This window comes from Callospermophilus lateralis, chromosome 19 (genome assembly GCF_048772815.1).
Source record: "Callospermophilus lateralis isolate mCalLat2 chromosome 19, mCalLat2.hap1, whole genome shotgun sequence".
Taxonomy (NCBI): Eukaryota; Metazoa; Chordata; class Mammalia; order Rodentia; family Sciuridae; genus Callospermophilus; species Callospermophilus lateralis.
Genome location: NC_135323.1, coordinates 20,568,774 through 20,584,466, shown reverse-complemented (window position 1 = coordinate 20,584,466; position 15,693 = coordinate 20,568,774). Strand labels below are relative to the sequence as shown.

Sequence of the window (15,693 nt, the reverse complement as noted above, 5' to 3'; positions counted from 1 at the left end):
AGAGTTAGTCCCATCAATCCTTTTCCCTTGATGTGTCTTTCCATTAGCTCCTTTGCTTCTGTTTATTTTCTACAATTTAACTACCACACTTTGCTTTCTTGTCTACTTTAGAAGTAGTTTAAAGAAGGACCTTAAAGTAATTTAAAGAACACTTGTGGGCTGGGGTTGTGGCTCACTGGTATAGCATTCACCTGGCATGCATGAGGCACTGACTTTGATCCTCAGCACCGCATAAAAATAAAATGAAGGTATTGTGTTCACCTACTACTAAAAAAAAAAAAAGAACACTTGTGACCCTGCCTGCAGGACCTTTACTGAGGTAAACTTCTTCACACACATCCACATTTTTCTGAGGTGCATCTTTCTGACTTTTTCTTTCTTTCTGGAGGACAATAATGGGCACCCTTCTGCTAATTAAATGCAGCTAGTGAAAGCTGCCATTCTACAAGACTTAGGTGACAGGATTCACAGCCTAGGTGACTTATAATCCCCTGTCCTGTGGGTCAAGTATATTGGGTTTATTAGACCAGGACGTAAAGAAAAGACCACCGACTCCAATTAAAATCAAATTAAAGCAATCTTATTATTTCCACCAGCTGGGCTGCCTCTCCCAACAAAAACTGCGGGAACAAAACACAGCCCCCCAGCTTTCTAGAAGCACAGCTTTATAGCCCAGACAGTTACACAAAATGGGGTTTGAGAACTTACAGAAAACAAAATTCTGACGAGCATAACACAAAGGCTAGTTTATATTTTTGCTGGCCCTGACATCAGAATTTATGAAGGTCATTAGAACCTCAGAGAAGGTTGCTATCTGGTCAGGGAAAGTCAGGCATGGGTGAGTTCAAGGCATTGGCATGCATTCCAAGCAGTTTTACAACATCAAATTACAGCTAGGCTATACAGAAATCCTAATATTTTACAGAAAACAGAAATAACTTGTGACAAGATGGATCCTGATTTAATAGGGAATTATGCTAGATTTATCAGGTTTTTCCAAAGCCATCTCTCACTATCCTATCTGGGCTCGGAGAATTTCTTGTGTGGTTACAGTGTCTCTAAACCTGGTCTGCCTTTGGATGTGTGGAGACAGACAATGGGTGGAACAACTGCCAGGTTCTGGCCAGGCCACTCCCTGGTGAACCTTAAAAGTTTTTTCCCCTTAAAGATTTTCTTCCCCAATTCCTCTCCTGACCTCCCCTATGGGGTATCCTGTGACAACTGGTCTATCAAGTGACACTGAGCCAAAGCCCCAGGTAACACAAGTGGCATCCAAATGAGCCATACTACACTCTCCCATGCTCAACCCTCCAGAGCACCCCTCCCCTTACTGATCAGACAATAGCCATTGAGAGAAAGAGAGACACTTCACATTAGTGGTTCATAAGGAAATATCTGGGTTTCCTTTCTTTTGCATAATAAGCCTATATAAGCCTGTAGGGATTCTCCCCAGTGTTGCTTCTGTGCTCCACAAGTTTCTTTGGCTGTAAAAGGGAGCCATTTTAAATTAATCCCTTCTGTAAATTCCTCCAGGAAAAGGGTTTTTAAGCGACTAAAGACCACTAGAACTCCTCCTTACCCTCTGGAGATTCCTTTAGCCCACAGAGCAGAGAAATGTACTCCACATTTGGAGGTTTTTAGTGCCAGGAGAAAGTCAGTCATGATCTCTCAGGGATTTTAAGTACAAGAGGGGGATTACAGCTCTCAGTCACCTTCTGAGTTATCCCAGGTCTTTGCCATGGGGCCAGCAAAGACTGTCACATTCTGCTGATAAGGCCAGCAATAGAATTGGTATAACAACGTGGTGAAAGACAGGTTTGCTGGATGGTCAGAAGCTCAGGGAGATGTCTCTAGTGAAATGGGCAGTTTTCTCTGATGTGGGCAGCTGAGTTTTTTTTTCATACTCAAATGGGAGCTTCATTCTCAATAGTTATGCCAGGTTTACCACCAGCCTGCCTACTGAAAAATTAGGATAAGTTTGACTCACAGTCACCCAAGGAAATGCACCGCATTTTCTTCAGCTGCCAGGCCTGGCCTCAATATAAAGTCTCTGATGGAGAATCCTGGCCACCAGAAGGAAGTATAAATTTTAATATTAGTTTACAGCTTAGCATGTTTTGCAAAAGGGAAGGAAAATATTCTGAAGTTCCCTACATTCAAGCCTTCTTTGCTCTAAGAGAAAACCACAAACTATTCCAACAATATAAATTAGACTTATCTGAAATAACTGTCATAATAGGCCTTAAGAGTCACCTACTGAGGGAAAGAAGAGCAGGACCCCCAAAACTTCCACCTTCTGCTGCTATCCACCTGTCTGTCCTCCATACTCTGGCCCTCCTCCATCTGCCTCAACAGGGAGGTTGAATATACTACCTCTTCAGGAGATGCCAGGGGAAGAATTTGGACCAATTAAAGTACATGCCCCTTTCTCCCTCCAAGACTTAGAACAGATAAAGATGGATTTAGGACAGTTTTTGGAGGATCCAGATAGATATGTTGAGGTGTTTCAGAACTTTTGTCAGGTGTTTGATCTCACCTGGAAAGATATGCTACTACTTAACCAAAACTTTAACCTCCAATGAGAAGGAGACCACCCAAAAAGCAGCTGGAAGGTTTGGGGATGACCTGCATTTAACTCATGCCCCAGCAGCACAAGCTAGAAGCAAACCTAATTATCCATCTTGAGCACAGGCGGTTCCTAGAACCGATCCTGATTGGGATCCGAATGATGAACATGATGCCTGGGAAATTAGACATTTCCAGACGTTAATCCTTGAGGCCCTCAGGGGAACCAAACAAAAACCTATTCCAAGATATATGAGATCGTACACGGCCCTCAGGTCAGTCCTGCTATTTTTATGGAGAGGCTCAGGGAAGCCAAGAGAAAACACACTACTGTGGATCCTGAATCTACAGAGGGCTGCCTAGTTTTAAAAGATAAATTTATCATTTACTCAGCCCAGACAGCTGGAGGAAATTACAAAAATTGGCATATGGCCCTGATTGATCCTTTGATGATATCCTCCATCTTGCAACTTCCACCTTTTATAACAGAGATCAGGAGGAAAAGAAGGAAAGGGAGCTTAGAGACAGAAAAAAGGCTGAGACCCTGGTCATGGCCCTAAGAGGAGTAAGCTTCCTGGATAAGAAAGGAGAAAAATGGCCTATACCTCAAGCCATAGAAGGGATTTGTTTCCATTGTGGAAAGGAAGGTCATTTCCAAAGGGATTGTCTGCAGGTAAAAAAGGCCACCTCAGGAGCTTGGTCCTTAATGTCAAGGCAATCATTGGAGTAGTGAATGTCCTTGGTGGGCTTAGGTTCTCAAGGCCAGATTTCTCAGCACAGGCCTGACAAGGCCCAGGGCCAATTCTAATGGCCCCTGTAACTCCTATCACCATACCAAAGACCCAGGTATGCTTCTCTGTAGGGAAACAAAAGGTCAGTTTCCCCTTAGATACTGGCACCAGCTTTTCTGTACTCACCTCTTACCCTGGACATCTTCCCTCTAACATTATAATGGTGCCAGGGATGTCTGGATGACCTATTACCAGAAAATTTACTCCTCCTCTGAGTTGTGAGTGGGATGGGATGATGTTTTCTCATGCATTCCTGATAGTTCCAGAGTGCCCTACTCCTTTATTGGGGAGGGATTTATTTTCAAAGCTCCAGGCCTCTTTCATGATAAATTTAGGACCACTAGGACCACTGTGTTTACCTCTATTAGAATGTGATATAAACCCTGAAGTATGAGCCTCTGAAAGGATCCCTCTGTCTTTCCACATTAGAGACAATATTCCCTATGATCAGAGGTGAAGGGGGGCTAAATGGATATCATTCAGAACCTCAAACAGCAGGAACTTCTAGTACCCTGCAACCGCCCATGCAATACACCCATCTTAGGAGTTCAGAAGCCAAACAGGGAATAGTGCCTAGTCCAAGACCTTAGAGTAATAAATGAAGCAGTCGTTCCCCTCCTCCATTTAGTTCCTAACCCATATACTCTCCTAACCCAGGTGCTGCTGCTTAGTTTACTGTACTAGATTTAATAGAGATCTTTTTCTGTATACCCCTAGACTCTCAATCACAGTATCTGTGCCTTTGAGGAAACAGATAGTGGAACTCCATTAACCTGGACAGTGTTGCCTCAGGGATTTAGAGATAGCCCTTGCTTGTTTGGAAAAACTCTAGCCAAGGACCTATCAGAATTCAAAGATAGGTCATCTGTGCTTTAAGGCATTAAAAGGGACCTTCCTCAAGCCCCAGGGTTCAGCTTAGCCACAGAGCAAAACTTGAACTTGTTTGTCACTGAAAAAGGAGTAATAGCTCTGGGAGTGTTCACACAAAAGAATGGACCAGCTCAACAGCCAGTGGCATACCTCAGTAAGGAGCCTAACATGGTGTCTCAGGGATGGCCCCACTGTTTGGGGATGATTGCAGTAGTTGTCCTACCAGTCCTTCAGGCAATCAAAATCACCCTGGGAAGGAACTTTATTGTCTATACCTCTCAGATCTCTCAGGGATTTTAAGTACAAAGGAGGATTACAGCTCTCAGTCACCTTCTGAAATACTAGACTTTACTTCTAGAAGGACCCATAACTCAATAGGACTTGCTCCAATTAAAATTCAGCCGCTTTCCTCCAAGAAACACTAGAGGGAAGTCCTGAACATGACTGTTAACAGGTCCTGATGAGGCCAGAGGTTTGGGGGCAAAAGGACAGTCAGAATAAAAATTTAAAAGTTGGGTCTGATCAAAAAGATGGGGGCTGATTCAAGAGGAAAGAAATAAAATGCTAATATCTCCAAAACCCTTCCCTACTTCTACCAACCAATTGCCAATGCTACCTGCCTCCAAGGAATTGTTCTTCCCTTCAGGGAGTGGTAGGAGTTTTTAATGAAGTACATTCTGGGCAGTTCCTTTTCTACCTGTTTGGGCAGACACAGAGAGGCACCCATGGAAGACTTCTTTCCCACATTTTGGCCCACCTTTTAACCACTAGTCACATAGGCAAGATAAGGGGAAAAGAAGGGCATGAGAACAAAGAAAACCTAAAACCTATAAATGGGAAAGGACACCCCTACTTCTTCAGACACCCAGATGTGGGGCCCCTTCTCTGTTCTATCCTTTAAATAAAACTTGCTTTCCATGGTTGCCTCGGCATTTCTCATGCGTTCAGTCTTCAACACCTGGGGAACAGGAATTGGCCCTGATTGGTTCTCATCACCGGCATCATATTTGGGTGTTCCATCAAGATTGTCACTGAGGTAAACCCCTTCACACACACCTCCCATCTTTTGAGGTGTGTCTTTCTATCTCTTTCTTTCTGGAGAAATAATGCCAATAATGGGCACCCTTTGGCTAATTAAATGCAGTTAGTGCAAGCCACCATTGAAGACTCAGGTGAGATGATTCATGGCCTAGGCAGGTTCAAATCACCTGCCCTGAAGATCAGGCATGTTGGTTTCTGCCAAAGCCATTTCCCACTATCCTATCCAGGCTCAGAGGGCATTTGGCATGACTACACAGTGTCTCTAATCCCAGTCTGCCTTTAGAAGTGTGAAGACAGACAAAGGGTTGGAACAACTGCAAGGTTTTGACCAGGGCCACTCCCCAGTGACCCCCAAAGCTTTCTCCCCTAAATCCCCTCCCAACTGCCCTTATGAGGTATGCTGTGGTGACTGGCTGATCAAGTGGCACTGGTGAATGAACCTTGCTGCACTCTCCTGCGCTTGTTCCTCCCGAGCACTCCACTCCCATTGCAGATAAGACTCTAGCTGTTCAGACTCTAGGATTGAGAGAAGGTCATGGAACGGTTCCTAAGGAAGTCACACAGTAAGTGCGGATAATCCAGAGGCTTGCATCTTTTTCATGGTGTCCTGATGAGCAAAGGTGTGACATCTGCAGTCAAGGGGGAGAAATAAAAAATATCTACATGCTTCTGCCCTTTTTGATGCTTTATTCACTCAAATCACTCAATACAATTTCACTCTATAGGTTCTTTTTTAAAAATATTTTTTAGTTGTAGTTGGACACAATATTTATTTTATTTATTTTTATATGGTACTGAGGATTGAACCCAGGGCCTCACACATGCGAGGCAAGTGCTCTACTGCTGAGCCCCAGCCCCAGCCCCAGCCCCAGCCCCACACTCTATAGGTTCTTAATCAAGAAAATGATAATCCTTAATGCTGAACACCACAATAGACATAATCAATTTAAAGCAAACAATTCTAAGTTGATTCTAAGCACTGCAAATGCACTTAATCATGACAGACTCATTACAGACTTTCCCTCTGCATGCTAAGCTTAAAGTGCCAGGTATAAAGTCTTAAGCCTTAAGTCCAGCAGATACACACTTACTCAGACCACAGTGGTCAGGTAAGGAATCAATGGAGACCTCTCCTGGGGTGGAGCTGAAGGCCAGTTGAGGAGAGGTTCATAAGGAAGTCCCTGTTCTCACCAGGGTCAAGATGTGGCTGTAGAGTTTGAGAATGGTGAAGATGATGCAGAGGATCAGACAGATGATGAGAAGAGTTGGGATGTCAGTCCAGGTCCTCATCAGGCTCTCTGGCATGTGGGCATCAGTGTTGGCTGGCTGAATGTCTGATCTTTGTTCTATCATTTATAATAAATTTTGGGGCTTATCCTCACCCTTTCAGTCCCTATCAGTTGTTATCAGGTTTCTTAGTGACATCTTTCATCTTAGAGTCAGGAAATATTGTTTGGTGGTTTCTGCCCTGATCTCTCACCTCTGACTTTTATCAGGGCAAAGACAAATGACAGTGACTTCACTCTGTGTTTTATCAGGGTGGTGGAAAGTGACATATTTTATCAGGCTATGCCTGATGACAATATTGGAGGGCTCTATAGGCTTGCCTGGTGGGGACTGAAGTTTTATTTTCAAATAGAGTTTTAAAATGGGGTTGCTTAGCCTAAGGCCACTCTTACACATGGCCACCCATGAAAAAGCACATGGGCCATGACCAAACTGGTAAGGCAGCAGTTAAATCCAGAGATCATACATGAAAGGAGGGGCATCAACTGCTGATGCTAGAGGCTCCAATGGGAGATGTCCCCTAGTCAAAGAGATAGTTTCTTGGTGTGGGCACCCTGTGGATTCTGAAGTCTTTTGCTTGTTCCAGCTTATTGCTCATAGGAGAGCCTCATCATCAAAAGTAATGGGAGATGATGTCTCATAATTTTCTGTATCAAAACCTGGCCTAATTACCAACTGGGGAAATAAAAAATGGTTAAATAAACCCAGCTTTCCTTATTTCTTCCAGAATATCTTTCTCTCCAAAGCTTGCATTTGAAATGTAAATAGTGGAGGCCTAAAGGGCTTGCAGAGGACTGACATGGACTAAATAAAAAAAAGTCACACTTTAAAATTCCAGCCACTGTGGGACCCAAATGGCTGGTTGTCTTACCACCTTTCTTTCTTAACAAATTCCTCCCTAAACACTACAGCATAGGGAAGGAAAATTGGAATGATCAGTCTTGTTTACCTTGATAATCTTTTTCAAGGCTCTCTCATTTTTTCATTCTAATCTCAGCAAAAAATTAAATTGAACTGATCAAGATGTTCTGCCTACTCCTTTACTAATTACAGCCATATTATTTTTGTAGAGCTCCTGTTTTTTTAAAATTCTGTCTCTCTATTATATATATATATATATATATATATATATATATATATATATATATATAATAGAGATGAACACAGCATCCTTATTTTACTTATTTATTTATTTATTTTGAGAGAGAATTTTTAATATTTATTTTTTAGTTTTTGGTGGACACACAACTTTATTTTATTTTATTTTTTTATGTGATGCTGAGGATCAAACCCAGCGCCCCGCACATGCCAGGTGAGCGTGCTACCTCTTGAGCCACATCCCCAGCCCAACTTATTTATTTTTTTATGTGATGCCAAGGATTGAACTCAGTGCCTCACACATCTTAGGCAAACATTCTGCCACTGAGCCACAACCCCAGCCCACACTCTATATTTTTGAGCTTATGGTTTATGATGAATGCACATTTGATCCTATGTACCTAAATTAATACACTTTTTGATCAGTCTTTTATCTAACTATAGAGGTTTTTACACTCTGTTTTTGTTTGTTCAGAGGCCAATTTTCAAGGTTTAGCTCTCAATCGAATAGAGGCTTTTATGAATATCTGTAGCACTGCAGTGGAAATCTACCTACAAAAAGCTGCAAGATCTCTGTTTCCTGTTGTGTATGTGTGCATACTTGTGTATTATTTTGTTGTGTCTACATACATGCTTGTGTCTATATATCAGGTACATGGTATAAAAATTGGCACATAGGTAAAGGGAGCTCATAAATTCAAGTTTAATTGAGAAATAGATCCAAATATCTTGCTGCATTCTGCACAGTGAATGAACTGTTCACCAAATGTAGGTAGTGGGTTGAATTGAGAAAATTACAAGTTATAAGAAATTATAAGAAATAAAGACAGAAGACATGAAAATAGGTAAAAAGTGGAGCCCAGCGGGTTGGTCAGCCAGATGGGTCTGAACTCTAACAAAGAGGGAGAGCCTATGTGCTTTATTTATTTATTTATTTGTTTATTATTTTAAAATATTTTTTAAGACATTGATGGACTTTATTCTGTTCATTTACTTATATATGGTGCTGAGAATTGAAACCAGTGCCTCACACATGCTAGGCAAGTGCTCTACCACTGAGCCACAACCCCAGCTCCCTGTGTGTTTTATAATATAGGCAAAAAAAAAAAAAAAAAAAAAAAGCAAAAGCACTTATTGTGAGAAAAACTTCCAGGTAAACAAAAGCAAACTCACACAGGAATGAGGTAATTGAAGATTATCTACTTCTTTAATATCTTCTCTAACTCTGGGTAGCTGGCACCTCAAGGCTATTAAGTGTGGCCATAGTTCGTTTACCCCAGGGCAGCAGGCATTTGAAATCAAAGCTATCAAACCCCAAAATTCCAAGCCAGGTGTGGAATTTATCCCATAAATAGTGGCCACTTGTAAATGGACCTTTCTCTTAGCACCATCGCACCAAAAGCTTCCCAGAAGCACTGTCTTTCTGTCCAAGGCTGTTCAAAGCAATGATTTATTTGCTGCTCTCAACATCTCCCCCTTTTTTATTATTCATGCATAAGTGATGTGTTGTTACTTGGAGTTCCAGATCTCTACTCTGAGGGTACAGCAAAACTATTATTATAACACAAAAGAAAATTAGCAAGCTATCATTTCAAAAGTATACAGGTGAAATGTTTTAACATATTTCCAGGATTAAAGCCATTTAAATTATGAAATATCTGATCAGCAAGTGGTGCAGGATCCATGAGCTGTATCCTGATTTTCTGAATATTCTGGATGTAATGATGTAACTTCATAGGTTCCAGACTGTTATTACTATGCTAAATGCCTATTAGATGATTTTTGACCTCTTTCCAATCCCACTGAGAAGCATTACATTTGGCTACAGTAATGCAGAAATATTAATAGCTGGAGTGGCATCTAAGCCTTTGCTTATATTTGAGAGCAGCAAGTTTATTTCCAATATTAATAACAGTAGCTTCCAAAGCATTTAATGTAGTCTCAATCTTTTCATCAATATTCACCTGATTGTTCAGGGCTTTGAAAGTATTTTGAGTCAAATTATTAAGAAAGTGAGCACTATGAATGCTTTTAGATAAAGTCATAGAAGCTGTCATGGTAGGAATCAAAAAAAGATATGAAAACAACTACTCTGAGTACAATAAAACCAACAGCACACTGGGTTCTGCTTAGCTGGGCATACGTCTGTTGTAAGACAGACTCAATTGGCTCCTGCCCCTCCTCCTCCTCCTTTTCTCACTGCCCCGCATCTCTGCATAGAGATACTAGGGAAGGTGGGGGTGGACAGGTAGAGTGAGTATACCTTTAAAAGCATTTTAAAAACTAGCAATTAAATTAGCAGCTGGTCACTTCACATTGTCTCTATCTGGACCTAAACAATTTCATATTAAATTCACATTTTTTTCTGAGTTATTGGTCATGCACCTGGACGTTTTGCCTTAGTCATACCAAGTGTGCAATTCTCTGCTAAGCCTCTCCCTTATATGCAAATCAAGAGACAACTCTTCTGGAAATCACGGACAAGTTTCTATGATTCTAAGAATTGCACCAGTTGCACTTTCTTTACCAAGTTTCCTCATACTGCATTGAGGAAATGCTCTCTCTCTTTAGAATTAAAATTTCCCATGTTTAACACTGAGCTATTAAAAACTCATTCCTCTCCCCTTTTCTTTAAATTCCCTAACACATGTGTCTCTTTGAGGAGTGTACAAACACCTGAAAATTCTCTGAGTTCCTAGCAATAGGGTCCCTGTTTGGACGCCTGTTCTCACTGCTTACTGCACCTTGAATGAGCAGTCACCAATTGCAGGTGGTGGGTGGGATTGAGAAGTAATAAGAAATTGTAAGAAATAAAGACAAAAGACACAAAAATAGGTAAAAAGCAGGGCTCAGTGGGTTGGTCAGGCAGATGGGTTTGACCTCTTACAAAGAGGGAGAGTCCAACATGCTTTATTATGTAGGCAAAAAACATCAAAAGGACTTACTGTGAGAAAAACTTCTTGAGATAAACAAAAGTGAAATCTAGCAGGAATGTGGTAATTGGAGCCTATCTACTTCTGCAATATCTTCTCTAGCTCTAGGCAGCTGGCACTTCAAGGCTATTGATCAAAGCCATATTTCTTTAACCCCAGGGCAGCAGGCATTTGAATTCAAAGCTATTGAATCCATAAATTCCAAGCCAGGCATGGAATTTGAAAGAAAAGTGATCACAATACTCAGAGCAACCAAGAGATCTTTATTGTAGCAGTGCAACAGAGGAGAAGAGAGAGAAAGAGAAGGAGAGAGAGAGAGAGAGAGAGAGAGAGAGAGAGAGAGAGAGAGAGAGAAAGGAGAGCATGCGCACAAAGGAGACAGAGCAAGAGAGAAGAGAGAGAGGAGCTGGCAGGAGGAAGTTTTTATAGCCCAAATCTAATGAGGTCTCTGGGTCTGCAAGCTGCCTTGTTGGCACAAGGGGGTTACATGTTCGGCCTTGAGCAGGGGGTTGAGTGTTCAGCCTTGAGCAGGGGCTTGGGTGTTTGGGCTTGAAGCAAATAGTTGATAAAGAACCAGACAGAGGGTTTGAGTGGCCAGGTCATCCTGCAGCTAACTTTATTTGGCTTGCCCTGCAGACAGCTGACTCAGCCTGTCCTGCACCTAATAGAATTTACCCCATTAACAATGACCACCTGTAGATGGGCCTTTCTCTTAGAATCATTGCAATGAAAGATTCCCATAAGTGGTGTCTCTGTCGAAGTCTGTGGAATTCAAAGCAATGACTCATCTGCTGCTCTTGACATAAATACTTTCAGTTCACATGACCTAAAATGTTCAATTTAAATTAAACAGATGAAGTAAATATGTCTTTAAAATCACTAACTCACAAGTTTTTCTCAGTGTTCAGACAATTAAGAGTGTTGCTTTCTATAAAATGTCTAGAAAATATCCATTTCTTCTAGAATTTTTCTTCAACAAGAAAGAGATGGCTAGTACTGTTCACTACACCTGTCTTATGTCTTGGTTTTTACAATTAAAAATGAGTAAATTAGGTTTAACATCAATAGAATTAATCATAAATGTTAAGGAGACATCTGATTAATTTACAAAGTTAAAGTGCTAAAACAAACTGCTAAATATACAATCAAGTATTCTTAACTTCTTGAATTTCACTAGGTAATATAGTTAAACATTATGTGTATTTTCATAAATGGATAAATGGAAAAAAAATTTAAGATTCCTTTGTGTCTGTATTTTCATTAAAACAAGGTTACTAAGATTTAAGCTTCTATCAGGCATAATTTATATACAAAGAGTATAAGAGGTTTCAGTTGGGTTTCAATTAAAGTATGCCAGGCGAGTGCGCTACCACTTGAGCCACATCCCCAGCCCAACAACAAAGATTTCTTAACATATTAATCTGTTCTTATCTATCAAGATAATCTTGTGTCTCTTAAGTTTTATTCTTTAGAGGAACTAGTCTTAAATAAATTAGGATTTGTACAATCCTGGTTAAATGGCAACTGTTATTGAAGAGTATCACATTACATTACTGAGTTTAAATTTTTATTTAAAAGCTAAACTTGGTTAATCTAAAAACATCAGTGTAATTGTGATGCTATTACTGGTTTCTTGGTATAATAAATGAATTTATATCATCCAAGTATACAAGTCTTTAAAGTATAAAGTTTAGAAGTACATTTTATCAAGCTGGTGTTCTTCAAAGTAAAGTTTGGGGATTATTTAAAAAATTATGTTTCTTGGAGCTGGGGTTGTGGCTCAGTGGTAGAGTGATTGCCTAGCTTGCATGAGGCACTGGGTTCAATCCTCAGCACCACATATACATAAAATAAAGATATTTTGTCCACCTAAAACTAAAAAATAAATATCAAAAAATTATGTTTTTTGGTTCATAGCCATTATACAAAATCAAACTGTTTTTACTTTTGTTAATTTCATCTTGTATTTTTCTTGTGAACTTTAACTGTTATTTTTTAGTACCTTACAGAAGTATAACAGTCAATGCAGACAGGATGTAAGGCTAACTTCCAGTACTAATACATATCCCAATTATCAAAAGGGGTAAATAACTACAAAGTTATAGACATTGAAGGTAAAACCCAGTACTCTCACTTTGAGGCTGGTGAATCTGGCTTTCTGCATGTTTAAGATCAAAACTTGAAGACTAAAGTTAAGAAAATAAAAGGACCAAGAAAAAAGTAGCCAATATTTGGCTCTTGCCCTCTGAGTCATCTTGAATCCAGGGAACAAAGGGACTTCACTAAGAGTTTTGCAACTCTGGGCCACATGATCTCCTGATCAGGGAGATCAATGACACCCTAGAGAACAGAAAGCTGACCAGTGCACATGCTGCAGAGGAGAGTCATTGGAGAAGGAGCCATCCTTGATGCTTCCAAGGGAAGCCACATGGCAGATGGCACTACAGAAGCTAAGAAACTGCTCTAAAGTTCCCAAGAATGACTCCTCGAGGGAACTCAGCTGACTCTTAATAATAGACAGTGTTGAACCCACAATACAAAGAAAAGACCACCGACTCCAATTTTTAAGCCAAATTAAAGCAAGCTTATATTGTGTACACAAGACAGCTGGCCAGTGACTGCCTCACCCAAATTCAGGGCCAGAGGACAGCATCTTGTAAGGGCAAAATGGGTTTTATAATAAAAGTTACAGGGGTTGGGGATGTGGTTCAAGCGGTAGCGCACTCGCCTGGCATGCATGCGGCCCGGGTTCGATCCTCAGCACCACATACAGAAAAAGATGTTGTGTCCGCCAAATACTAAAAAATAAATATTAAAATTCTCTCTCTCTCTCCTCTCTCTCACTGTCACTCTTTAAAAAAAATAAATAAAAGTTACAAAGGGAGTGTCTTGGGAACTTACAGCTAACAGGGTTCTGGCAAGCATAATACAAGGGCAGATAGCAGATTAATGATCTACATGGCTTGATATATCAAAGTAGGAAGTAAACTCAGATTCCAACATCAGAATTAATGAGGAGCAGTTGGCATTTCAGGCAGGATTTTTATCTGATCATGGAGAGCCAGGCATGGGTAAGTTCAAGGCATGGGCAGGAATCTCAAACAAGTTCTTAAAATATCAAAGTATGGTCAGCCCCAAACAGAAATCTTAGTATTTTACAGTAAAACAGAAATGAACTTTTCATGACTTTGTGATGAGATGGCTTCCGATCTTATGATGGAATTAGGCTGGGTTCATCAATAGGAACAAGGTCAATTAGACCAGCTTAGTCTTAAACAAGTTATTATCAAAACAGAGCCATGCCTGGGCATTTAAAAGAGAAGACAAGTAACCGCCACTGCCTCTGAGCAGAAGATGGCTGTGCCTCCCATGTATGCCGATCTTGGCAAATCTGCCAGGGATGTCTTCACCAAGGGCTATGGCTTTGGATTAATCAAACTCGATTTGAAAACAAAATCTGAGAATGGATTGGAATTTACGAGCTCAGGCTCAGCCAACACAGAGACCACTAAAGTGAAGGGCAGCCTGGAAACCAAGTACAGGTGGACTGAATATGGCCTGATGTTTACAGAGAAGTGGAACACTGACAACACACTAGGCACTGAGATCACTGTGGAAGATCAGCTTGCACGTGGACTGAAGCTGAACCTTCGATTCATCCTTCTCACCTAACACTGGGGAAAAAAATTGCTAAAATCAAGACAGGGTACAAGCGGGAGCACATCAACCTGGGCTGCGATGTGGACTTTGACATTGCTGGGCCTTCAATCCGGGGCGCTCTGGTGCTGGGTTATGAGGGCTGACTGGCTACCAGATGAATTTTGAGACCGCAAAGTCCCAAGTGACCCAGAGCAACTTTGCAGTTGGCTACAAGACTGACGAATTCCAGCTTCACACTAATGTGAATGATGGGACAGAGTTTGGTGGCTGCATTTATCAGAAGGTGAACAAGAAATTGGAGACGGCTGTCAATCTCACCTGGACAGCAGGAAACAGTAACACTCACTTTGGAACAGCAGCAAAGTATCAGATTGACCCTGATGCCTGCTTCTTGGCCAAAGTGAACAACTCCAGCCTGATTGGTTTAGGATACACTCAGACCCTAAAGCCAGGTATCAAACTGACATTGTCAGCTCTGCTGGATGGCACGAATGTCGATGCTGGTGGCCACAAGCTTGGTCTAGGACTGGAATTTCAAGCATAAATGAATACTGTGCAATCATTAATTTTAAACTATTTTGCAGCATAGCTACCTTCAGAATTTAGTGTATCTTTTAATGTTGTATGTCTGGGATGCAAGAATTGCTAAAAATTATGTTAGACCTCCAGGTGAAAGAGGATTCAGCTTTAAAGTGTTACCATTTCAGAGGTACAGAAGAAATTGAGTCCAAAAAAAGGTCCTTTCAGCTGTAGACTTGTGTGTGTGTGTGTGTGTGTGTGTGTGTGTGTGTGTGAGGGACTTGGTGACCCCTCTAGAGATGCCAGGTTTACTTTTTTTTTTAATCTAGAAATGGCTGCAAATGGAAGCTGATAATGTATAGGCACTTTGTAAATTTGTATTGAGTAAATGAATGGAATTGTGACTTCCTGAAAATCAAACCTTAGTTTCCTAACCCTAATTGATGAGGAGCTCATTGCTTGGTGGTGTGTACAAACTCATCTGAAAGGGACTTTTTTAGACAGACCTTCATAACCTTTTTCCACTCTAGCCCATTGTCACCTCTTTTACACCAAAAGTAGTCTGCAAGGTGTGGTCACTGTTTCTTTTTTGTGCCATTTTGGAGTGGAGAGGGTGGACGTGATGAAGCAAATAATTCAGAACTTAATTCCTTTTTGTGTTGTGGTTTTCTTGCCCTTGCACCAGTGTCTGAAATAGCTTCCAGGAGCTCCAGCTATAGGCTGGGAAGAGTCTGCGTGATTGTAATCACACAGTGACAACACTAGGGATCTAAATTGGACTTCTGTTGTGTTCTCACCACTCAATTTATTTTTTAGCAGTTTAATGGGTACATTTTATTTTATTTTTAATTTTTTTTAAAGAAGAGCTTTTCACAGAAGAGGTGGGCTCCATGCAGGTTTATTTATTTATTTTTTATTTTTTTTTATTG

The 15,693-nt window shown here is 40.8% G+C and overlaps 1 pseudogene; it reads left to right on the top strand.

The window, feature by feature from the left end:
- Window positions 1-13,923: 13,923 nt before the first annotated feature.
- LOC143385041 (non-selective voltage-gated ion channel VDAC1 pseudogene) lies at window positions 13,924-14,905 on the top strand (annotated as a pseudogene).
- The last annotated feature ends 788 nt before the right edge of the window (window positions 14,906-15,693 follow it).